The sequence below is a fragment of the Calliopsis andreniformis genome, chromosome 2 (assembly GCF_051401765.1).
Source record: "Calliopsis andreniformis isolate RMS-2024a chromosome 2, iyCalAndr_principal, whole genome shotgun sequence".
In the NCBI taxonomy this organism is placed as follows: domain Eukaryota; kingdom Metazoa; phylum Arthropoda; class Insecta; order Hymenoptera; family Andrenidae; genus Calliopsis; species Calliopsis andreniformis.
This window is the reverse complement of record NC_135063.1, coordinates 3794321-3821647: the sequence shown is the minus strand read 5'-3', so window position 1 is coordinate 3821647 and position 27327 is coordinate 3794321. Positions and strand designations below refer to the sequence as shown.

Sequence of the window (27327 nt, the reverse complement as noted above, 5' to 3'; positions counted from 1 at the left end):
AACGGAGTGTACACACGACCTGGCACGTTCAGGCGCAGGTGACACGTATTCGTGCGTGGACAATCACGTTTTTCCACGAACACAACAGTATTCTAGTATTATACTTATCTGCGAACACCTAGTGGCGATCATGTAACGGTTATCAGCTATCCACGATATTGGCTCAATCAACGAACCGCGTACTTTCGAAACACAGTAAAGAACGATAGGAATTTTTCTGTGGAGTTAATGCCGACTAAGTACCTTGGGTAGATTTTAGATTACGAAGTCGTCGCTGAAATTTACGAAGAAAACCGTGATCATTAACGAGGTACAGAAGTAAGTAATCTGAAAAGGTTAACGACGAGTACTACCCCGTATGCAGTGACCTGCGCAATTCTTACTGTCACCCTGACACCGTTTCTAGAGTTGATGTTATACCGCGTCCTTGATGGAATTGAAACGAGCTGTTTCCACGCTCTCAAACAGCTTGTCCATAACCTGCTTATAATCGCAATCACGTAAATATTTATATCCTCAAATGCTGTATTTGTTTCTCCTCCGAAAATAGAGAAAGAATTTGACGGATTAAACTCAAGCGCTGCTATCGAGCCACGATAAGCCGGAAGGAACACCGAATTCAGATATCTCAAGGAATCCATGGAACTTCCTGTTGGAACAGGCGACACGATTACGAATCGATTTCTCGGAAAACAACGCGTCACCCAGTCCCGATAACAGCCTTGGCTTGTACGCACTGTGAGTGATCGATGCTCGTCCAGTTATTTCACAACGAAGATAATGACTACCTGTCGCTCTGCGCGATCGATCAATCGATCGTTTGGAAGGACATGTACTTTACTATGAATGAAGATAACGTTTCGCTATCGAAAGCGTTTCAGAGCTTTAAAACGAACGAATAGATGGTATCGCGTATATGGAATTTATAATCTATATATAAAATGAAGCTGTTTCTTGCAATTTTAGATGGCAAATAAAATTCGATATCTCCTTGACACAGCCATAATTATCTTTAATAAGAAAGACAATTTAACCACCGTCCCCTTGAAGCTTGGTACTTCGCTCCGCATCCTCTATAAAATATTGAACCCAGAACGATAAGAAGACGAAGTAACGGGCCAAGTCTCTTCACCGAGCTTTTCTTCTCGAACTGAACGGTTTATTAGCCAGCTAACTGCTTGATTGCACTTGAGTGCCGCTTAATGCTTGACCTATAAACTGCTCTACCTTTGCACCTCCGCCGCGGCGACGTTGTTCGCGAGGTAGAGTCGGTAGTCCAGAGGGGCGAAAGGCGACAAACGATTCTAAACATCCAACGGCTGCGAAAAACGCGCCCACGGCGGTACCGTGAAGGAGAGGATCGATGCACGAGGGGGAATTCGAATGCACTCGAATGGGCCTCTCCAGGATCTCGAGAAAGGCCCTCGAGTCACGCCGAACTTTCCGCCGCAATGCGACGACCAGAAAGCATTAACGTGCCGCTGCGAGAAAGACTTCCTCGCCTGGGAAGCGACGTCGGGGAAAAAAGGAGCGAGTTTATGGACTGACACGTCCAGAAGGATGACAGCCAAGGCTCCGAGGACCGTTCTCGAATCTAACGCGTCGCTAGCTCGTATCGAATGCTCGCCAGGACTGTCTGGGATCATCCTCGCCCCTCTAATCCACACTCGGAGGAGGGTGCAGTATTTTACGATCTCAGACGACGTTCACTGCCCCCTAACCGATAAATACAACCTCTAATTCTGTCTCGTTCCTCGCGCCGGATTCTGAAACGTGACGAACGGGAACCTCCAAAGAGCAGCCGTGAATCGATCGAATTAGACACGGAACCTGGCCGTTACTCGAAGAACGCTCACGGAGAAGGAACGAGGATGGACGTCGGCTCGTAGACGTCTCAATTCGCCATGCAAACGATTGATAAAGAGGGCTGCAGGAAGATCGGGAGGAGGAACAAACGTCGAGATAGGGGAAGCAAAAAGAGATTGGAGAAACCGGTTCTATAGGACAGAACGCGCGGATCCCTCGTATCGTGCATCACGGTGATTTGAATATGGACGAGAGGTCGCCGAGTTGACTGAGCGGAGGATCGACGGAGACAGAGGTGACCGCGCAAATAAATACGTTTAGAGGAGAAAAAGTGGGAAAAAGAAGAGCAGTAGGAGCTGCGAAAGGGAGGAGGCGCGGAGGGGGGGACGAGAGTAATGTTAATGACATCAGAGGGTCGACATCAAACGGGCCAGCTCTTTCGAGCGCTGCACATGGCTGCGAGAAGTGGCGGCGTGTAACCGCACGGCTCTCTCGCGATATTACGACACGGCCGCGCAATTAATTACACGTCGGCTGCCGGAGCAGTTTCGGATCGAACGCAACGCGGCACTTCGTTACGTAACGCGATATCAAGCGGACAAAATAATTGGCCGTGGCTTTGTAAGTCAAGAGCGAAGAACACGTTGCATCGCGTGCTGCATCTCAGTCCCTTGATCCTCTGATCTGGATCTGGGCCTCTTTCATGACAGGCATGCATACATCTATACGATGATTGTTGCGCCACAGAATCACGATAAGGAGCTTCATTCATACCATGCGCCTTGCAACTTTGTGTCATAACGTTACTTTGAGATGAAAGAGAATTCAGCGTGTGCGCTGGTGCGTAGTTGTGGTACTCTACGCTGTCACATGTCATTTAAATTTAAGTTTACATGAGTATGTAGAGGCTTAGGGGCATAGACGCTCCAAGATGCACATTTATACTCATACTTGCATTAGCGTAACTAAGAAGACGAGGGTTTAATCATTTCTGTCCATTCCCCACGATACATTGATTAAGACTGACTCGACTGTCAAGGAAAAGTTGAAATAGGTGTAGCAAGAAAGACGATTGATTATGCATTGATACGTACGTGATTGGCAGTTCGACGTTTTCACAGACGCGAACACAAAAAATAAGTCTGAGAGATATTCATTTACTGATCCTCGTGAGATATCAGAAAGCATTCGTTCCAACGATTGAAGTATCTCGCAGAAGAAAAAGAAATGATAGATATACTTTTCCCTGTTGCCATAAAGTATGAGATTACTCGATCCCAGTGCGGCACGATATTGACCGGTTCGATTGCTTCACGGAATCCCGATCGCCTCTCGATCCGCGTGAGATTGGAAAATTTTCGCTCGAGCAACACGTTGCACACGTGGCGCAGTTCGAACGAAACGCGATTAGAAGCTTAGAGAGAATTATAACTGCTCGGTAATTGCTCGCTTGGTTGCCCGGCCTGCCCCCACGAGTTTACGTAGCAGAGCGTGTCACGAAATCAAGTGTTCCCGAACAAAGTACTTACCGAGGCGCTTAGCGGTACGATCAAATATTCAGGAACCCGTGGCAGAATTGTCGCCTCAACTTTCCGCTGCGACGAACGACCCGCAAACTTTCGCTCGCTCGACGCTGCCTTTCCGCGGCCGTTCTCGCGCGCGTAAAAGCAGCGGAACAGTGTGACGCGCCTCGTGGAAGCACTCGGGACACGACGAACGATAACGCTAATTAAATACGAGCCGCTCTGACATCGGGACGAGCGCGTTCGCCTAACGAGGCTGGTAATTACGCGACAGCTTCATCTTCTCGAAGCCTCGGTAAAAACCGAGACCAACCATCCTCCTGGCCCATTTCTCTTGGAATAATCGTACCCGTGGAGGATTCGAAAGCGTGCATACAGGTTCAAGATCATTCGCAGCTAGTGTGATATTTTCTTTTTATCGAGAAAAGTGCGTTACATTTATAAACTCATTTATGACGAGGTCTCGATAATTACTACGCTGGGATGGCAAGATTTTCATCTACAGTCGAAGATGGTCACTTATTGCTTTAACCTGATTATCTGCCAGTCTAAAGTTAGTCTACTGATGAATCCACTAGTAGACTTTGGATAAAATGCATTCCTACCCTGTTTTTGTGAACTCTAAAAGCATCACTCTATCGCCTGATATAAACTCTAGATATACAACAATCAGACATTTACAAAGGTACACATCGTGTATAAACAATGTAACAATTTAAAAATGCTTAATATCTACCTACTATTTTTGAACAATTGGAGTGGTGAGAATAAAAAAGTCTAAAATAGTACAAAAAGAGTTCACATCCCTGCAAATACGATTTAATGGATCAGCATCTCCTAGTATAATATTCGGACAAAAGAGACGCAAAAATCTTACAGGCCGTGAAGGAGCATAGAAGTTAACTAATTTCAACAGATATGGGCACTGAATTATTATGTACTAATGAGCTATTCATATTCCAGAAAGGTGCAATGATACCTACGAATCTCTTAAAAGTTCTCATTAGAAAGAACCGAGTGACACTAATAGACAGAAGCCTACATAAATGGAGTCAGAGCTGATCATTCTGAGCTGGAAATGTATTTTCGATCGTTCCATTCACTCCGTTTTCTTAATGGACGTCCCGTATCACCGTTTCAGCGTCAAAGCGACTCTGAATCGTCGCAGAGTGGCTCGTGACGAGTATTCGGAGCAGAAATTCAAGAGGCACGACGTTCTCGGAGCGCCATGAAAAGCGTATTACAAAAGGACACGGTACGCTTCGAAACCGTGTTGTCATTGGCCGAGGTGGCGAAGAAAAGCAGATAGTCGGTAAAAGTAGCTCGTAGAAGTAATGTCAACTTTTATGTAACGGCCATTGTCAGGTAGCTGCCGAGTTCAGCGTTACGATTCTTGGAGCCCTCGCACCTCCGTCCTCAGAAGTAAAACGTCGCGTCGCGTTACGAGACACGCACACGCACGCTCGCGCATTCCATGGGCAAATGCTTTGCGTTCTACGTGTCGCGTTTAATGGTATACCGGGCGTCTTTTATGCACAGCTCAATGGGATTATTTCTGCAGTGCGTAGATACGCGCTGATTTAGATTTACTTCTTCCCTTGTCTCTTCCTCCTTCCTAATTATTCTCTTTTTACACCCTTTTCTCGCGTCACTTCCCCTATTTTCTTTCCCCCGTCCCTTTCGCCCCTGAGTTATGGAGCAACAGTTATGCCTCTCAAGTACACTCTTCCAACTTCATTTCACTTTCAAATTTAAACGTCCATCGCGATTCTCTATTTCAAAGGGGCTACGTCCTCCCCCAGCGAAGCGGCGACAGTGATGATAATGTGATCAAATCGCGTACGGTTCTCTGGCATCGCACCGATGAACAACGCGTTGCCGTTTCAAAAGACCGCGTTCGATTTCAATGATAATCATGCGAGAGGTGAACGGAACCGAAACGAGCTGGCAGACTGAACTTGATCGAGGGAAATCGGATTCTCGTCGCGGATCAATCGCGCATTGGCACGTTAACAAAACAACGAATCGATCCCTTTTGGCTTGGCTACGAGTTCTTTCCTTACAACGTGGTAATCCAGGCATATCGAGCGGCATTCGAATGCTCCCCTGTTTAGCGAAGCCGAAAATCCAATGCGCTCACAGCGAATTTGGGGAAACACTGATCGAACGCCATTACTGTGCGCACGCATTTTCATGTACCCACATACACATGCACGGCAGAATTACTGTCGGGATCAGATGGTGGAAATTTGATCACCGCTAATCTCAAGTAATTAGCTTGTCACGGCGGTGCACTGTTTATTGGATAAGAAAGAAACCTCATGCGAACCGCTTCCCAGGGCCCGATGGATCCGAGTTGAGCGTGCTCACCATACGGAGCATCTGCGTGAAAGCACCAATGCAGGAGTGTTTCTGGGAATTCGATTCCATTTGTCGGAGGGAGGCTTACACCGACAACTACCCCTTGCAACATTTACAGTATTGTTTAGAGTATTGCAAGTTTCGACAGCCCCAGCTTCCATCCTCCACAGTATCCCGAAATGCTGTCCAAACTATCACGCACCCCAACCCCGGCTCCTTTGTAAATTCGGAGGCAACGTCTAACAGCGGCTCCCAAATCACGGGGTGACCGTTGGGCAGAGGCAGGGAGGGTGGAAAGCAGGCGCAGCCGGCCTCGAATTGCGGCTAAAAGCGAGAACGCATCCGGGGCATTAGCGAGGTGTCTATTTTCATTTAAGGCAGAGGCTGGGCTAGGGGTCGTGGGGTAATAGTCGTGGCTCGTACAAGCAGTCTGCACGCTGCGTTCGGCTAACAACAGGCTGACTATGGGCAAAGCGAGGGAAGCAGCCCGGCGGACGAAACGCGGGGGCGTAAGAGGGAAATGGCAGAGGGTGGGTGGACGCAGGAACGAGGGCAGCCAGAGGCGGCGGGTCCGATTCGCCGCGGGGGAAATGAAAATAAATGATAGCGACGCCCGTAATTAATTTAACGCGCGAGAACGGACTGCGAAGCGACTCGAGCGAGCTGCTTTATACGCGACGCGCGTATAACATGCCCAAGCGTGTGCGTGAGCGAACGCGCGCCTGCCTGTGCTGGCTACCTGCGACGTAGCCTGATTACGCGGTTCCCAGCTGGCTACACAGGGTGTCCTGGAAAAATATTTTCGCGGGAGAGTCATGGTGGATTCTCGAACTTGGATAAAGGTCTCCAGACGACCACACTGGAGACATGCCTCATGAGTCGGTTCATTGAGTCTTGAAAGACGTTAGACTGCCCTTTCCTCTGTATCACCGAGCAATGTTTTAATATGAGTAACTCGTGTAATAGTATAGGTGAACATGTGTTTGACTGATTGGTGTTAGTACCAATGTTCATGTCTGAGCATCCGTCTCGATGCAATTTCGCCGTTGCAATACCTGCACTGCAACGACGAGATCTTGTTCCTGTGACTGATGACGTATCAATCTGTACTCATATCACTGTCAAAATATGTCAGAACTGTGGTTATGCCATTAACATGTCATTAAATGTTTAACTTGGTGATATAGAGAAAATGGGAGATTCGTATCTTCCAAGACTCAATAATAGCGACTCATGAGGAAAGTTTTGAGCCTAGTCGGATTGTGTATGGAACCCTTAGGCCAGCTAGAGAAAAGCGTTTTTTTGTCGCCACGGCGATTTGCTGCAGCACGTTGTGGAAACAAAGACAATTCTCAATTTTCAATTGTGGAAAACAAGGGAAGACACACGAACGCGGCAACTTGGCGGCACGTTTGCGTGTTTCCAAAAGAACGTAGATCCTGTTTCGCCTCTTTGTGAATTCACCGTTACCACTTGTCGTAAACGTGCTGCCAAGTTGCCGCGTTCGTGTGTCTTTCCTTGTTTTCCACCATTGAAAATTGGGAATTATTTTTATTGCTACAACGTGCTGCAACAAAAGAACACTCGTCTGCAGCAGGGCTTAAAAATCAAGGTTCTCGAGTTTTGAAATAGTACAGTGAAACCTTATTTATTCGGAGCGATCAGTAGAAAGGGTAGTTCGGATAACCGAGCTGTTCAGTTAATAGAGGTCCACCAGCATTTCCACCACCTTTCCTTATTAGTTCGGATGGTAGAGATTTCGACATTCGGTAAACGGAGATCCACTAGCACCCCCACTACCTTTTCTTGCCCGACTGTCAGTATGTACACAGACTGATTATACATGTCAGTGACAGAACGTAGAATACGCATTCGGATAAATAAGACTACGCTGGACTTCAGTTCAGGTAATAAAGACTCATCTAGAAGTTATAACAGCGGTTAGACCTCAAGTCGTTTGGATAAATAAGGTTCCACTGTATCTTCAAGATATAACAACTTTTGAGATGGCAGGATGAACTTCCGAGGGATGTAGGTAACCGATAGCGTTTTGGGAATGGTAGAGTTATGAGTTTGTTTTCTTCATATTACCGCATTTATTGTTTAACCTACTTACCCGAATTTTGTTTCGCATTTCTACAATTAAGGAAATATTCTGGAGGACGTTTGACTCCGTAAAATCGATTTCGAGTATATAATGGAAATAAGTATAGCATAAAAACAAATCCTATTTATCATCTAATTTTAATATGTTCTTTTCTATGGTTTAAGTACTCGTTTGAGCGAAAATGAGAATGCTCTACGAAGATGAAAGCTGGCTGAAGTTACGATCAGACGTATAAACCGCTAAAGAACCTTGCCGTAAGTAACAATATTGTCTTAATATCCGTTGTTCAGCACGGAACTTTTAACTGCCTTCTGTTACCGTGCATTAAAAACTACTAACAGATCCTTGGTTCTTCGATGCATGTATCTATATAAACTCTATGCGCGCTTAAACATCCTTAGTGTAATAAAAGAAGATATTAATTAATTTTATTTAGCTACAAAATTTAACAGATTAACAAGAACATAATCGTATTACCACACGTTACAGGCAATTACTATTTACATCACCCAAATAAAAACTATGCAGCCATGTGAATCCAGTATACCTCAAACAACGAACAGTTTCAAATCTCATTAACGATTCGCGGGACGACGAGCGCGATCGTCGAATGCGATCGAATATATAAAGCCTTTGGTAATATCTAAATGACAAACGGCCCGAAATCTCATTAATAAATCGCTCGCGTGTAGGCAGGGACAGTCGGGCGTTTATCGAATATACAATTCGTACTCGGTAAACCACGACATATCCCATCGCGATGTTATTGCACGCACATGCACCGTCAACCACCCTGTGGTACTCGCCACGACATTATTTCCTGATGGACAGTTATTTTTCTGCGCGAAAGATGCCTTAAAGCGGAACTCTGACCCAAGCAAGGGTTCAGTGTCCTCCCAAAAAGTCGCCAATCGAATTGCAACGAATATTATTAACCAACCATACAGCTTGTAATTAGATCAGCTATGTACAATGAATCAAGAAAGTTAGATTACAACTTCACCCACTAAAACTTCCTCTGTCCCACGCAAAATCGATTTCCAGTCTGCAATTCTTTCTGTAACACTAAACGAACCCCCACGCTGTAACAGAAGACACGCATTTAAGGAGCGCGCATCGCCATAAAGCTCCAGGCCTATACAGTGTCGCTGGCAATAGGTGTTACCATGCGTTCATCCTGTACTTTATTGTGAGGGATGTTATTGGGGGCCATAATGGCGTCCGCCACGTTTCCCCTGGCAAACAAGCTCAAACGAGATACGTAGTCGCGCGTGTATGCTGCGCAACGTATTACTACGCGCGCGCATTTGCATAGGAACGGGCGATGGAGCGGCTTTTATGCCAGCGGCTGTTTCCTCCGACGCGAAAAACTCGCCGAAGGGAGCAAGAAAGGGAGGCAGCCTAATCAAATGGAACTCCTGACCATCTTTCTTGCCACTTCACTATGCTCGCAACGAAAATTTATAGAATATCGCGCGTCTCCTCTGGTGATCAGCTAGGCCGTCAAGCGCGTATTGGAAAACGCTGAGAGTTGCTTCGAGTATCTTCTTGCTCGGTGAAAGGGGGCCTAATTTTTCGAATTTAATTCGTAGACGGCGAATCCGCGTTGATCATCTCTCGCGAGGTGGTTTACGATCAAGTTTATCCTTGCGCTTTGTGAGGGGTTCACGGTCTTTGTTACTATTACTGGTATCAGAAACGTCTATCGTGTAACGACTGATATCGTTAATGAGATCCCCGATTGTATGCTATTACAATACCAGTTCGTGAAATTGTCTTTTGACACATCTCGGTTCGGAACTTCATTTTGAACTTTAGCCTTTGTTTCGGATTCGACGCTGGAACTCTAGCTGCGGAGTCAAGAGACGAATCAAGACGCGAATCCTCGTCTAGTGAGCGGAACGGAAGTTTCGAAAGCACGGGAATTCGTAAGTAACTGTTGAATCACTTTGAGAAAGCAGACGCTTTCTTATATAAGTACATATGTACCTGCATATGTCCCAAATGACTACTTTATGAAACGTGTCAAGAAAAATACATCAAGGGATATACGATTGGTAACTTGACAGACGGAAGAAATGCTTATCTAACTGATTCCAGCAGAATAAGTCAGTATATTCATTCACAATCATACAGTTAGGCCACATAAATGTTCGTGATTTGACCGAATCAGTCATATCTACTAATTGGTGCTTTTAGCGACGACAAACGTGGTGTTAAATGTCATCTCAACTGCCAACTTACTAGCCGAATACAGTACAAACAGGTCCACCTATTCGATAATCAACGTTTGACTTTGCTCACTCAAGATCTTTTATTAAATCGTATACTGAAAGAAGTTCTCATGGGATTACCATGGTTATCAACCAATTTCCCTCAAAAGAGAAACTGCCACCATCACTAACTTAATGAGATTAGATTCGCGAAAGGAAGCACATAATTAACCGCTAGGATGAAGGAATATAGTTCAGCTAGCCACTTGGTCGAGCCAACGAAGTCGTGTGTCTCGTGCGAGGGCAAGCACCGTTCCTCGCGAAACTGCTTTTTCAAACCTCATTTCTTTCGAGTTTCGTGTCGATCTAAAAGAGGCAAGCCCCTCAGTCGCTTTGAATTCCCACGAAGCTGTCCGTCGAAGCCAAAAGCAGACCCTTTGAAGCCCCTGTAATTACTGTCCGACTTCCTGGCGAACGCTCGGCCCGACAGGGGCGCATGGATATAAGCAGAAAGGAGAAACTACTAGCTCTGCTTGGTCGGTCTTAATGACTGCCACGTTTTGTGCGTGCGTCGGGTCATGGAGAGTGACTCGGGACCGAATCACGCGACTTCCATGGAAACAAAACCAACCCCCTTAGGTGCCAGCCTCGGCCAACTTTTGCTGGGGACGACTCGCGTAAATCGTTGTGTCACGGGCACGTTCCTCTCTCGCGGACGCGTAATATCTTTCATCAAGGTAAACAGGGGAAATTGAAATTACAATCGCGTGCTGGCCGTGAGCCGACGCTGGCGACCCGCTTCGCTACGTTTCCGAGCTTCTCGAGCATTTTATTGTCGAGTCGCCGTGGGAACGCTTCTAGAACTTACTTTACGTTATTGAGCTGGTTCTCGGTGCGATCACTGACGTGTCATGTTTTCAAACGCGTTTCTTTGAATTCCTTCGCGCACCTCGTTTGATAAACTTCGTGTAAATAATCACCGAAAGTCGTGTTAACACGGTGACATCAGTGTTGCTTCGATAAACAGTGTTATCTGATACGGAGGACCGTGTTCCAGATGTTAATCGTGCTTGGTCGTAATTTAATAGCTTTAAAAGTTCCAACGTCTCCAGGGAAGATTGAACGCGGGTCCGCGAAAAAGCGAGCAGCGGTGGATCTCCATTCGGAACGCTAATGGGTTAATCTCAACTATAACTCAAAGTTGTCCTACCCTTCCATTAATTTACGCGGAGACACGGAACACGATGGCCCCGGTGTTCCCTTCCCGATTCGGTTGTCGATATCCCCGAGAAATGTTGGAGCGATTCACATTATCCGACGCCAATCCTCCTCAACTGGAAGACCAGGAAGATTTAAGGCGCGAGCGCCGCGCGTGTTCTCGGCCGGTCATAGCGAATCGGTTTAAAACTTTTCTCCCCCTGGCTCCTTGGATATATTGCGTGCTGGACTCCAAGTCATGAATCACGCGAAAGACTCCATTTCCTTTCGATCGGATACCGCCACTACATCCCCCAAGGGTGATAAGGTACGGAGGTGAGGTCGACTGCAGAGGGTCAAAGGCCCTTGTCGTCGTATAGTACACATCAGACTCCTATCGCGACATCGCTCGACTGCAACAGCCGCTCTCTCTTCCTCTCTTCTTTCCATCCGTCTGCTAACGTCGTTCAACTCCCACGTGTGCTTCTAAATGTTTCGTACCTCGTTCTTAAGAGAAACTATATAAAATGGTATTTAAAAAGTGGTGCACACATGATCTGTTACACTTATCGCACTTCTGGCTTCTGGTGTAAAAGAAAATTCTTCCAGAGTGTTATGAAGAAATGCATTCGGCGTTAGTAGGCCAGATAAATGCGTAGGCCAGTAAAAAAACGCAGTTTCAGACGAGGCAAATCTTAACGCATTCACAATTCGTGCCAAATTTCATAGAACCTTACAGATTAACGACGAAGTAGTCGAGTCAACGAGGCAATTCCCTTTCTTCTCTACAAGAGCCACCCCATTACACGACAGCAGAATGATAGTAAAAATGACGTATGAAACTGCTTCACGATTCGCGAATATCATAAGAACTTATCGTTTGAGACTCCCTTAGGATGACAAACGTTGATCCATGACTCACGATCGTTGTAAACGCTTTTGTAGCCAGCCAACAAGACAGTACCGACACAGTAACTACAGCCGGAAAATTGGACACTTTTATTTCCATCGAGCATGATTTGCATTCGGGTGAACTCAACAATGCGAATTTATAAATCGACGGACATCCGTGTGATCCAGCTTATAGGAATATTCGTATTAAACGGGGAAACGGTGAACGATATCATCGACTGGTCGCGGATATTCGTATTATTCGGTTCCAACGGGTTTACCTGCGACTCGGACATTACAAATATGGAAATATTACTGACCATCGTCGACGGGAGGTCGACGCAGAGGGAGAAAATTCGCAAATCGAGCAATAATACGAGTAATTGTATCGGTGACATTACTCGCGTGGATCCTGATATATTTTGTATAATTCTGGCACACTCGACTGACTCTGTCAACATATCAGGCTTTATTTTAACGTGTCTCTTTAGTCTAGAGTATTCTTAAATGAATTTGGTAGTTAAACAAGTCACATGTTTTCAACTGCAAATTTACAACACTGAAAAGTAAAAGCTCTACTTCTCAGATAGTCTCGAAAATTACAGTATTACCTCGATACAAATCTATAACTCAAGGAACAGAGAGAAACTGTATCGTGAACTGAATAGTATTCGGTCCGCTTTGACTGCCATAGGCTGAAGAGGTATTTCATTAGTATTGTATATGTATAGTGCATTCTATCCTTTGCGCACGTGTACTTTGTCTATTCCTACAACATGGCTATACAGGATGTGCAACAACAAGTATCAGAAATTCTGAAAGGTGATTTTACATGCCAAAATAGTACCAAGATTCCAGAAGAGTTCCATTGAAATTTATTAATTACTGTAAAACCAAGTACAGTATACAGTAAACGTAAAACGTGTCTGACTTGGGACTGATTCTACTGTCGGCATACATTAACCAAGTGAGACGCAGTGATGTCAGTAGAATAAGTCAAGTTAGACACACTTCACGCGCATATCAGTTGTATCCTTGTATCTTCAATCTTTAGCAATAAATAATTCAGAAAGGAAGCCTGAAATGCCATGTCGCTATTTTTTATTTCCTTCTTATTTTAACATGTAGAATCACCCCTTCATATTTCGAACATCTGTAGTGGAACACTATGTATAAAAAAAACTGTTAACATATTTATATCTGTCCCGTGAATGATTGCTCAATGTAAAGAACAGGTTCACATAGCATACCTAGATTGTTTATTTATTCCGTTGACTGGAAGCTAGTTGCGTAGATACCTTCAATCGCTTTTTGCAGGTTCTCACGTTTTCTCCCAACAAAAGCATCAGTAGCTGACGTGCGCTCCTAGTTCCGAGAAATGCTTCGAGACTTTATTCTATTCCGAGGGCGCATCAATCTCTTACTTTGCAATTTTTCAGGCTGTACGATTTGGAGCTAATTCAAATGAATGTGTTTGGGAAACGTAGGTATATATTTAGGCCATACGTATTGTAGAGGTAAACAAAACGTGGCAACAAAGGCAATTTTCATTTATTCCTGATCTTCTTGCTCTTTCCATACACATTTACTAACGCAACGTTATCTCAATACAAGTCCATACCTCAGGAAACAGAGTAAACCTATAGCCTGAGATGTTTATCTATTTGAAAGAAGACGAAATAAAGAGAGAGAAAGAGAAATGAGTGAATGAATAGATTAAGTGAGAATGAATAAACACAGAAGATGTTTCTACCATTTATATTGCGAACAAGGAACGCTAGTACCGCAAAGTGAGAAAAAAATATCCTAATGTAGTTTACTTTGGCTTGCACCTATTGTCGCTGTGGGCAACTACAATCGCAGTAGTGGGGACAACGACGGGCTTGTGTTGTGAGCTGGAAATTGGTCTCATATTAAGGTACATAATACAATACTTACTATGCAGAACTGGTAAGGTTGCATCCGAGACACATTTTAACATAATAATAATTTTCCGTATATAAGGGATACGTTGATTCAGTTAGTAGTTACGAGTAGTCTAGCCAATAACACGCTACGTCAGAAAGCGTGTGTGAAATCAAGTGGTACTATCTACTGTAACCATATAGATCCACATTCTTTCCAGATGCAACCTCATCAGCTCAGTACACTACGTACACTGTAACATCGAATATCGAGAGTTACCGAACCCCTCATCGAGAAACTCAATAATCGTTTCCCCGAATGTTTGAAGCAAATACTTCGAAGCAACAGCTTGCATCCAGCATGCGATCTCGCGTTCCACCGTCGGTGAATTTTCTAGCGCGTTTCCACGCGAGTTGCGTCGCACTCGCAGGGTTCGCGCGCATGAGCGAGGCCATCAGGCGCGCGGCCCGCGCAAAGTGGTTTCTAAGAAAATAGAGTTAGCGGGTGAAACGCGGTCGGCGTTTCTGGCGCGCGATGGTGGTAGAGCCAGCAGGCAGCGTGAGTCCTCGACGCGATCAATAACACGCGTGTACGCACAGACACACGCTCGCGCACACGCACTTTTACATTCAACCGCCAGCAGCACCCCCGACCTACCCACGACCGCCACTGCCACGACTACCGTCGCCACTGCCACGACTACCGTCGCCACTGCCACCGCGGTCGCCACCCCTCGCACCTCTCTGTCCCACGCTTTTCCTCTGCCGCCGCCTCTTCCTCTTCTTCCTGCGCCGCCAGCATCGCGCTCTTTCCTTCTCTCTTTCGCACGCGCACACACGGAAGCGCGTGAGCACGCAACACGCGATGATGCACGCAGAAATTACACGTACAGAGGTGCATACAACGAGAGAGTCGGTCGCCGATATGTATGAACGTGGAAACGTCCGGAGGGAATGGAAACGTGTAATTGTGTAAATGGTACAATGGCCGTCAGTCCCTCGTTAGAGAGATCGTCCCCGCCGTGGAAACAAGATTCTGATTAACGCCCGAATTTTATCGTCCGCTGCCGCACGCTTACACATTCCACCCCCTTGTTGCCTCTTCCTTCCTTCTTCCTCGTCGACCGGCGCCGGTCGTATCGTTTTGTCACGCTCGCGCAGGATTTGCTGAGGGAAATCCAGGGCGATGACTAAATGGATATGTGTATGTATAGATACATACGAGTTTGGCAACAAGTAAATGAAATGAAACGGACAATTATCTTTCTGGCTTTACTTTTTTTATGAATTGGGTGTGATATTATTTTGCGGTGTATTATATTTGTGACCCTCTATTTGTGGGTGATTAATATGAGGCGCTGGAGAGTTCTGAAGTCTAATAGGAATATTATCAAAACTGGGAATGAAGTTCGCAGTACTATAGCGAACTTATCGAGTTAAAAATACTTTGGAAGCCCCTTCAACTGATACATGAATGATATCTTTCGAAACGAGATCCATAACTCCATTTTCCCATTGCAAGTAGGTGAAAATCGAATTTGACGTGCAACATACTGGAATGAAACTTGTTTAAAAGCAAACGAATTTTACGTTAACGAGTACCATGCAACGAAATATTACAAATGTCCAATTTCGCGATAGAAAATATGGCTCATTTGTTAGAACAATGGCGTGACTCAACATTCATATTTTTCGTGAAATGAAGCAATAATTTTAGTTCACTGAATACCCGGTCCTTTTATACTAATAATTCAAAAATAGTTACTTTTTTAGTGATGTTTATTATTACAGTAAATAAATAACATATTAGAACACATGTCCCCCTAGCTACTATTTCTCAGATATTTTATCCCTCTAAACAGAACCAAGTTAAAACTCATCAGCTCCCAACAGTATCCTCCCCAACATATTCGAACACCTGAGTGTCGTACTTTTTCTATGAAACTCAACCTCCTCTCGTTTTCCGTGGCCAAGGGGCGTCAAGCACCGCGAGTGCCGTAATCTCGTCGTTTCACCTTCGCGGTTTTCGCAGCGTGCTCGACGTAATTCCGATACTGTACAGGGCGGTATCGCGAAGTTGGACTGGCGGGCGTCGCGTGCTTTCCTCCCTGCAGCGGTCGAGTAAATGGAAATCCTGGGGAGGATCGTTGATGTCGCGTGCACCGGAGGCTACCTATACGCTTCCTAACGGGGGAGAAGCGAGAGAGCTCTCGACGATGGGATTCTCCTTTGTGGGAGAACCGCAGGCGGACGACGGTCCACGGGCAAACAGAGCGCGCACACGCGAGAACCGCGCCGGTAATTTCACATGGGAATCCATTTAAAGCGATTGAAGAGATGGCAAAGCGTACGGTAGTAGGGGCGACAGAGAGGGAGAGGGGAGAGCGTTCGAATGGTAAACGTTTTTTCGCGCGATCGCGACGGCGGATTTAAATTTACCCGATTTCAGGCAATCCAATTTGGTTAATGAAACGCTTCGAGCAACGCTGTTTGTCGCTACGCGCACACACACCTGCCCTCTCTTCTCGCTGTGTTTCCCTCTCCGCTGCACAATAATAGAGACCGAACGGCGGGGTAATTAAGTTGTAATTGATAAGCGTGTTATTTCGACGATACGATCCCCTCGCGGAAAAAAGAGAACCGTTGATTCAGAGCGACACGTTCGAGTTGCCGTCTCGCGTTGCCAGACCGACGACACGATAAAACTCGCGCTGTCAGCTGCTGTTTTAAGCAGGAACCGTGTCTAACGAATGACCGCGATAAGCGAGAGGACAGAAATGGACGGGAGCAAATAGGGAAGCGTACGGGCAATCATAACCCGACACAAGTAGAATAGTAGAAGTTTATAATGCTCTGGTTGTTTGATAGTGCAATCACGAACAGCCACGGGAAATGAAATGAAATTTTTAAATCAAGTGTTCCGAAAATACGTAACGTCGCGTCTAAAGCGTTCACACGCTGATGCAATAACTGCCGTCACTAGCGGCCGCGAGACGATTTTAGCATTCATACGTTGAAAAATAATGCGAATAAGCTGTCACGTGCGTAAAGTCACCGTCAAATGTGCTCATGAGTCCTGGGAAAATGGGGTGCACCGGAAGCGTAGTCGTAAACTGGAAACAAGCTGCAGCAGCGCGGCGTTAAAATTCGCGTCGACCTTGACGACTCGTTTTTCGCGCGGTTAATAAGGACGCTCATCGCTATAAACGAGTCCGTGTTCAACAGAACGTGTACAACAGTAGGTACTTGCGTGATCGAGCTCAGCGTGAACTATGCAACACTATACGTAGCGATTCGCGGTGTATCGATCGGTCAGGCGCGAGCAATATCGAAATTAATCGTGGAGAAGGACACAACGGAAGCGTTGGAAATAGCGCGGCACAAAGCTGAGCGAAGGAACGAGGAAAATGTCGATACGTCGGAGCAGAAAACAGCAAGGTGAATGACACGCCGACAATCGCGGCCGCAGCTACAATAACGGTTCGATCAGCAAAACCCGCGGCGTTCCTCGATAATCTTGCAACGTTCCGAGCGTTCCGCCGAGCTCCTCGGCCGAATAATAAATGCTTAAATATCATTGAGAATCCGAGGAACCGTAAGACTTCCTACGCCGAGCGACTCAGGATCGCTAACTACTTCCTGCTCAGCGGAACGTTTCTGAAGAGAGCGATCCTCAGCCTGTGAAGTGTGAAGAGACTCCGGTTCACGAAGCGTGTGTTTCCAGATGCTTTTGGAATGCATCGTAAAACGAAAGCGAGAGTGATGTCTGACTCTCCACTTGTACTCTAAGACGAGACAATTCTAGGGAATTGAATATCTCTGAAATTCGCAATTTTGATAGTACAGTAACGAGACGATATGTACCTACGTACTTATTATTGACAAATTCTCTCATATCCGTAAAGTGTTTCCACGTGAGTCAGAATAAAAGAGATAATTATGTGATTTGGTTTTGTAGTACATGAATACTACTACTACATATACGGACGCCTTTTATCCAAAAAATTGGAACACGGTTACAGAGTTATGCAACATTGAATTAGCGTCCGATGCAAAGTATTGTGGCGTGAATTGAAACACGAAATACTTCTGGTGGTTGCAAAAAGGGCGGGCTCGTGGTTTACGAGCAGCCAAGGGAAAACTACGCCAAGGAGAATTTCTGAGAAAGAACGACCACGAGCCGACAGAGATGGAATTGTACGTTCCAACCGCTTACTTCCTTGCCATTTCATTTCCTGACAGCGAGTAATCGCCTTATGCGAAATTACAACGGGAACAAGCTAACCAAAAATGTTCGGCTTTCGTGGAACCACTGCTTGTCCGTGAAAGAGATTTAGTCGAGTGTTTGTTGAAAACTAGGAACTTCTATTTTCTTCTGAAGAATGTCTGTAGGTATATTTAAGTATAACGATAATGGCAATAATAGAATGTTTTTTTACTGGATACTTTATTTTTGATTTAAATGATTAAGCGTTTGCGGATAGAATAATTTAATTTAAAATGATTTGGGGTAACTATTCGCAGACACAGGTCCGCAAAGAATTAAAAGAAGCGGACTACTTTAAGCAGAGATACCCAGCCAACACTACTTATATATCAGTGCTTATAAGACAAGGTAATCTAAATAAGTTATATATTTTTGTTTTCGCGATATTGGCATTTAAAGTTTTCAACTTCAATACTGTTTTATAAACTTGTGTTTTTTTGAACCCTTATTTTTAGACGAAAGCGTTATTTTATTGTCATTTCTTCTTTCTGAAAATATAAATCCTATATTCTAGATCTCGATTAAGGCGACACAGGTCGTATTTCCTTATAGTCACAGATATATTTACTCATTTTCAAATATATTAGATCTATCGGATATTTCTGTCCGATTTCTATATTTTAACTTCACTTAAAGTCAGACAGATGTTTCCGATAGACTTCAATATAATAATAGTTCAACTTCCTCGTCAGTTTAAGAAAGAACACCATTCGAGTAAGCCAGCGAAGTTCAATTCGGAATCGTGATACGTCACGTCTACCTCCTCCCTTGAAAATTCGTACCACCGTGAGGTAGAACCCTGTTTCAACAGGGATCAGACGAATCGCCGTCGGACACGCGAGTCTACCATTCTACCGTGCACATGTACGCGTTAGCACACGCGCATACGACATCCGGCTAATGGATAACGAGGGAATAGTCAGGGGTGGTTGTCGGTGGTGAAAACTTGGCCCGTGTAGCCACAGTAAATAACAGTTTCGATCGTTCGCGTAAAATTCACCGCGACTATTCGCGGCAACGTACCTATTCAAAAGCATTGGTCGTCGATATTATGTTAGTAATAGTGCTTCCCCCTCCGTGCAGTGTACGCAGTGTGTCTCGTTAACTCCGAATAATCCTCTGATTATGGATACCACGAAAATGATGGTCGTAAAAGAAGATTCTTGGAATCTTAAGTCTATTGTGACGTTTCCATTCGTTCTGTAACATCCTTTGATAGTACCAAAAACAAAAGAGTTATTTATGGCGGCAAGTTCCAGTGGCTTCCTCCGTATAGTCTTCCGTCGCGAGTAAGGGAAGTAGGAAAAGGGGCGAAAGGGTAAGGTACGAAGAAGCAGCCGAAGGGAGGAACGCGGAAGAGCGTCGGCTAAGATAATAATATGCGTGTAGGTGAATGTACGGGGCTTGTGTGCGCGTGCACGACGGAATTCACGCACCTGCTCCCCATCGAGTTTTCGGTCTCGCCCTCTAGGACGTAATTTGTGAGGTTTACAGGCACGAAGGGGTCGAAGGACACGCCGTAAAAGGGATTTCCAAGAGGCAGCCAGCACTGTGAGGATCCTACCACCGTGTGTCCTCGCCAAGGGATTTCAGGCTCGATCCTTCGATACTCGATCCTCTTGGCTAAATAGATTGGCCTCAGTCGACCCTGCGAGTCGATACCACTCGACCTCTCGAAATCTTCTGCCCGCTCGACCGAGGTAATATTATTTTCCTCGCTGCGGTGAACCAGCAGAAGAACGGATCTGGCAATCCGTCGCTGTTTGAAATTTAGTCTTGAACCTACAGAACCTACAGAATTTTCGGATTTTCAAGAGGAAACTCTTTCAAGTATACGACTGCAATTTTTGTCGAATACATCGGAGGTTCATAAGGAAACTCGATTCTCTATCGATTTGTGTCAGTCAAATGTTTGCAGAGGATCGACCAATGACCAATCTGTCATTTTCACGCTGACTCATAATCGTGATTCGCAATACACTCTGTCAACGCTATAATCACTGACAATCACAAGTTTGTTCATCGATTATCGATCACCTAACGCTTCTAAGTAATCGATTCCTGATACGCGATACCGAGAAATGCGTGGCACTGCTAGTTGGTGCACTGCTGATAATTCATTATCGTAATGTTTGTCAGAAAAATTCGAAGGTGAAGCATGTACCTTGGAGATACAGGTTGAACGTGAAAACCCGAGGGTTGCCTCGAGCGCGACTTTATGCCCAGCGACGGCATAACAGGAGGCTGCGGTCGATAAGACCGAAAAGACGGACGGGTGGATGGTCGACGAGTTTCTCTGGCGAGCAAGTGAATTGCTACGCGAGAGGGGACGGTAGATCTGGTTACTCCACTCCCTGTTATCCGTTTGAGGCAGTTACCCCCCGCTTTCGGCTCCGTTAAGGACACATAACCACGCTGGAAGAGGGGAAAAAATCGGAGGGAGAGAAAAGAAACGAACCAGAGGGAAAAACAACGAATCCTCCGAATCCGACGCTATCTAAACTTTCCCCCGTGGCGTAATTAATTGTCCGCCTCCGTTTCATCAGGAACCTCAATTATCACTACACTGACGAAGATCGACACACTGAAAGCTGTTTTGCATATTTTTGCACCGATAGGAGAAATTCGATCGTGAAGTGGAAACTAAACCAAGCTAATCGTTCTCTCATTCCTAGAAAAGTTCTCCAGTCGATGTTAATGGCGCCCCAACTGCGTTATGAAAATATCGTTTCGGAGCCGGCAGAAGATTTTCTAAAGCAGTTAACTGGCTGGCTCGATCAATGCTTTGCCAGTTATTTCGGTGAACTTGCGTAATAGAACGATTGGATCCAATCGGCGAATCGAGGAATCAGTTATGGCAGAAAAGTTGAAGAAAAAGTTTGCTTCAAAGCGACTCGACGCGTGTTGCAATTCATGGTCTCCTTATTGCTTCTATGTGATTGCGCAGAAATCGATTTTTGGCGTGTATCGCCGACTCGTTCGCGTCACGAGCTATTATGCATCCTAAAAAGCTGGTCCGTAAATTTCGCTAATAGCAGACCATCGAACCACAGCCACGATAGACTGGATAATAACAATAACCAGAAGCGACATTTTCGTAAACGTTCAGCGTGCATTCAGCGTTCCGTTTAGTAGGAAATTATTAAACAATTGCGAGCTATTGATCTCTGAAACGATTTCGGATATTCCGCGACACAGTCTGGTCCTTTTCAAGCCACGTTTCGAAACCAGTTTCTTCTTTCCTATCGTCTATAGATTGCGACCTCTCCAGCAATAGATTTCGCAAAGATCCTGCTGCATATTTGTTAACTAGCAAAATTAATTTGCGCAACGACAGCGTGCACGTGCGAGTCAGGCGGGAATTCCTAAGCCTTCGAACTGTTTATAGCGAGTAATCCGACACCGCAATCTGCAAGCTCCGAGCGGCCGAAAATTGCCGCTATCAATTTGCGAGGTGATTCGGGCGACATTAGGTAATGGCGCTCGGCGTCGTGTCGCGGGATCCGGATTATGCCGTTATAACGTGAGTTCGCTCGATCGCGGACAATCAGCGAATACACCGGGCCGAATTTAGCTGTCCGAGCGTATTCGGTGCCATCGATCCTCCACGACTATTCTCTCTTGTCCTGTCTCTACGCGGACTAAAATTTACTAACATTCAACATCTCTCTGTCGAGTCCACTTCGATAACTATCTCACCGAAGCCTCGATTAATTACGTAAATTAATTACGTATTTCGCGAAGAGTAAACGCGAAAGCTGGGGATTCAAATAAAAAGCAGGAAAATTCCTTTCGATAAAAATGGACGTAGGTTCGAAAATGCCACGGTGCTCGCGGAAAACGCAGGAATAGAAACGAAAGTGGAAATTCTCTGCACGCACGCAATATTGTTCTTCCTCCGCGTACCCACTCAAATGTAATCCTACGCAGACTTTCATAAAAGAAGGGAAATCTGACCGTCCCAGAGCGAGCTTCGGGGTTACAGGCTTCCACCGTAATATCGAATAATACCGCGATTAAAACCTGCGAAGGCCTCATTAAGATCGTTCCGGACACGCGCCGTGCGGTGTTTCTTGCTTAATAAGCGAGCCGTCTTTCCCGACATTATCTTGCACGAGACATCGTAAAACCCGTGGCCATTCGGAACGTCGACAAAACTTTGTTCGAGACTTAGAGGCTCAAAACTTTTACCTCGTCGTGGAATTCGACCCGCGATTGGTCCAACAAGGGAACCGAGGGTTGGACCACGCTCGCTGACGAAGAAGAAACCCGCGGGCTTATGAAATTTTCAGGTGGTCGGTGGCCCCGAGTTGACCAACGTGCCTCCCTGCGTGAACATTTCCCGCACGCGTCACCGTGCATCGTCGTGCATCGTCGTGCATCACGTGTGTACGCGGAATGCCCTTAGAATGCACGGGCGAGGGCAGCGTATCGCCGATGCAACGTTGCACGCGCGCTGAAATTCAATGCCTAAGTATGTATGCCCACGTGTGCCTGCGCGATAATGATATCCGACCGGGTTCGTTTCCCAGCCAGAGCGTGACTCTTTGCCTTCGAACGCCTATACGGGGTCTTTAAAAAACTGCGTGCTGAGCGACGTGGAATTCGCAGCTCGAGTAGATGAAATTTCTAAGCAAAACGAGGTACACATTTGTTAGATAAGGATTCATTTTTATAAATATTTAGCTGGAGGGAAATTTAAATGCTGTCTGAATTACTTTATCTTTTTGATAAAATAAATCAGATTCTTTTTGTTCTGGTCTAAATGATGTTATACAACCATTAAGAATCGGAGTCACGACGCTTCTCCCTGTTATGCGAAGAATCTTCAACGCTGCTCGTGAAAGTACTCGCTTTATCGCGCAACATAAACCCGTGCAATAATCTAGCTCGTTTCCATCGGTAGTGTCAATTAAAAATATTTTATTATTTCCAGCCCCATCTGGTTGAAAGTCAATACTCTGCGACTTTTTAACCGGCTTTAAGAATTGCGACGTGTAATGGCCTTGAGGAAATATTGCGTTCAATTCCTATTTAAAGTTTGAATATTTTGCAGGCGAAATTTTTATAAATCGGTAAAATGAGTTCTTAATAAAGACACAAGATGATATGCAAAATAATTAAGGATGATTGTAACTTTATATATACGTACTTACTGATAAAACTCATTATCTACATTTGCAAACACGTATCGCGAGTGTCCCTTTAAGAAGATCGTGGCGTAATGATTGTAACAGCTTCTTACCTGCAACATACAAGATTAACAAGGTAATTAAGTTAAAATGGAACGTCATGAATAATTTAAAGGTTGTTCTAAAGAATAATAAGGCTGAAAATACTTCGCTCGCAATTAACCAAATCAGTTGAACGAAATTTCCACAAAACTCGACCTTGCAAAATTCCTGTGAAGCAGACCTACTTAAAATTCAAATTCGATTACAACATTGACTCTGATTCCCCAGGCCGTGGTAGACTGTGTTCCGCCTCCCCAGCGACCATCACTGGGGGGTTGCGTTCGCGCCATTATTTTCAACTCGCGAGGGTTGCTGTGTGCTGGTCATTACGCATTTATAAGCCAGGATTTAAGGTTCGCTCGTGCCCCGCCGCTAAGTGCATTAATATCCATTTTAAGCAGGGGATCGATGCACCGGGGGTGTTCGTCATTGCCACCCTCCTCCTGCTGCCTCACCCCTTTGCGTGAGCGCGCCAAAGTGCATTTACTCCCGTCGTCAAGGTGTTCCTTGGAGGGGGAGGGGGGTGGCAATGGACGACGGCAAAAGTGACACGACACTTTCGAAGCGGAATCGACATTTACGTCGACCGAGGTTTCATGTTCACAGCTTTTATTGCTGTCGCGTCGAAGCTTCTTTTTATCATCGAGAAAGGTACAACAATAAAGCGCAGGAGCCCGATTCTTTCAACCCCGAGCGGAAAGGAGCGGTATTTAATTGATCGCTACAACGCAGTAAAAGATTCCAAGCGACTGGTATGCTAACCCTTTGGAACAATCTGTCGCGGAGTAATTTATTCTCAACGCTGAAAAGAGGACGCGGCAGGTGTTTACCGACGTTGTCAGAAAATTTGCAGAAATTATTCGCGAAGACGCAATCTGACAAGCGGCACAACACCCGATTCGTTGCTGATCGCACAAAGAATCGAGCATTCCCAGACAGAGGGGGTCGAAGGAAGGTTGAACGGAGAGACGGTGCCCGCGGAGACAATCGGAGCCGAGAAAACCTAAGAAGATTCCAGAGTCGAAAGAGCAGACTCCTGTAGCTGGCGCGAAAGGTGAGGTTGAAAGCCCCCTTCCCTGCCGACACCCCGTCTGTTCTCGCGCTCTTTCTCCTCCTCTCCCTCCGTTTTCCACGATCTATGGCCGGCTTAACTCCGGCATGCTCGTATTTTACGGAGTGCACACCGAGAGATCGGTCCCGCGTGCACGTACACGCCGAGAAACGCGAACACAGGGACGCGAATCAGGGTACCACCCCCTGCTGGAAATGTCTCTGAACACTCCAGGTCGTTCGCCCATCCCCCCAGCGGCCCGACGTCCCTGTGTCCTCTCCCCGAAACCTTGGCACCCCGTATAAGCTAAAAACGACCTGGTCGCTTAAGGTTTCGTTTAATCTTCCCTTATCCCACGTCCTGGCAGGTACCCGTACGATCGCACGAGATCTCGCCCCGATCCTTTTTTCCTCCACGCCGATGGAACCTTTCGGGATCCCTGTGTCCGTGCGACGTTTAGGACGATCCCTCTTCCTACCGCCTCGCCGACCCGCCGTGGATTTAATATTGATGAAGGGCCTCGGGGAGAGAATGCCCCGCGTGAATCGTATCGTCTCGGGGGCGGTACACTTTTCCGTGCCGCTGCTAAATGATTGAAGGGAGTTTCCTACTCGTCATGCGTTAAACTACAAAATTTAATAATCGCGCTGAGTTTAGTATACAGTAGAACCTCGATTATCTGGGACTCAATTATGCGCAACCCCCTTTACTCCAGGTTACTGTTCCTCAGTGTAATGACAATAAGAGTACAATAGAATATGAATTGAGACTTGAAGTATAATTTAATAATGATCTGCAAGAAAATAGTAAAATTAGACGGTAAGGGATTAATAGTGGGTTTACTGTACCTCAAGGACTTAGAATAGACTTTACCAGTTTAACAAGGAAAGCACAGAATCAAATAGAGATCAATTCTGACGAACCTTTACTTTGTGAATCTTCGTCGGAAATAAATTGACACGTGTTTGAGCATTTACTCGATTAGACCTTAATAATTGAGATATTTGCACGTAAAGTTTTAAACATTTCGTAGTCATGAGTGTAATTTAATTATCCGTCCACGTAAAACTTTATTTTTCCTTTTTCATTTATATTACATTGTAATAACTTATTTTATATGACGTAATTAAAAAATTAATATACTAATAATAATAATAGCTATTATAGTAACAGACTGAAAAGGCAGTCGAGTTTTTTGCGGACTGCTCTGCAAGGGTCCTTTGAAATATAAAAGTATACTACAAAATGTACACCTTGTAGTACATATATTAATTGCACCATACAAAATAAATAATTTCACTGTAAAATAAATGAAGACACGAAAGACAACGTTTTACATGTACAGAAAATCAAATTCATAACTACGAAATGTTTAAAAATTTACATGCATCTATCTCGATTCTTAAAGTTTAATCAAATAAACGCTCAAAGTGTGAGTGATGTATCAACTTAATTTGGACAAAGATTCACCAAGTAAAAGTTTGTCAAAATTGCTTTTTATCTCACTAGATCTTCCCCTTGTAAGTAGTATCTGGGCACTTTTTCTAAAGTAGAATCTGTGATGGTATCAGGAATTAGTAAACATATAGAGTAACTTATCACTGCACAATATTTACAGTGTTAGTTCTGTCTGAGGAATTAGTGAAAAAGAAGAGTTAATGACAGAGATATGTCACTGCATCTGCGTATATTGAACGATAAACTGGCAGGGGATCGAAATGCGTTCGTAGCATGACGCTAGTAGCCGTCTTCCTCGTTTTTCACGGCAATTTCATTATCACTGCCCCCGGTTCCGGAGTCATTCGATCAACCGTGCACAGCCTACCCGTCTCGCCAGTTTCTCCTGCCCTCGCGCAAATAAATCTAAAGCCCGGCGCGAGGGTGACACGACACACCGTCGTGTTCCTCTCGTCTGTTCCCAGCGAGATAGAAGTCGGCCGATCAGTCATTGCGACAGCCCTCCTGCGACGGCTCGAGACAAATCGAAAGGGAGCGAGAGAGCAGAGCTTCCTTTTCTTCTCAGCGCGGCGAACCGTTACTCTCGCCCGCGCGAACGCCGATAAATAAATTCGTGGGCTGCATCTAATTTGTCACACCTACGCTCTATGCGTCTGCGAATCCCACCGAGTACATATGGCGCGTGTCTAGTTTAACGGTACACGTGCAATTATTTCTCAGATAGTCGAAGATACGAGACGGTTGTTCGATCTGCACCACAGGATAAGATAGGAGAATAGAATTTCACCGTGGAGACACCTCTCCCCAAATAATCGAATGCTGCACAGAATACAACGACCACGTGCCCCATCGTTATCCCTCCCCCTCAATCGAATTCGTTCTCGTGGCCAAAGGAAACTTCTTTCCCTCGATCCTCCCCTTTTCTGCCGTCTGGTTCTTTCGTTGCTCGCGCTCGTTTCCTGGGGGATTGGTTATAAACGCTCGCGCAGAACCGGCGCCCGATATCCTCGCTGCATGGCTTCCCAGCCGCTTTCGGGCCAGCTCAGGAGAAAGAGAGAGAGAGAGTTTTGGCGCGGAGAAAGCATCGAGAGGAAAGGGGAGACAGTGGACACTGCGTCGGCCGGCTGGTCGACGAGCAACCTTTGTATCGGGGGCAGCGACTGTGAATCCGGTAACAGTCGCTATACACAGGGCTCTTCCTGCCCATGACGCGAGAGCACGATCCGCGATTTTGTCCCGTGAACGCTTTCCCAACGAGGATTGTGGAGAAAATTCAGATCTGATCGGGAGAGATCAGTCAAAAATAATATCAATT

General features: G+C 45.4%; 1 protein-coding gene across 1 annotated transcript in view; it reads right to left on the bottom strand.

The window, feature by feature from the left end:
* Window positions 1-27327, bottom strand: part of LOC143188201 (Krueppel-like factor 6) — a 252603-nt gene that overhangs the window by 179698 nt on the left and 45578 nt on the right. The gene's annotated exons all lie outside the window — the stretch shown is intronic.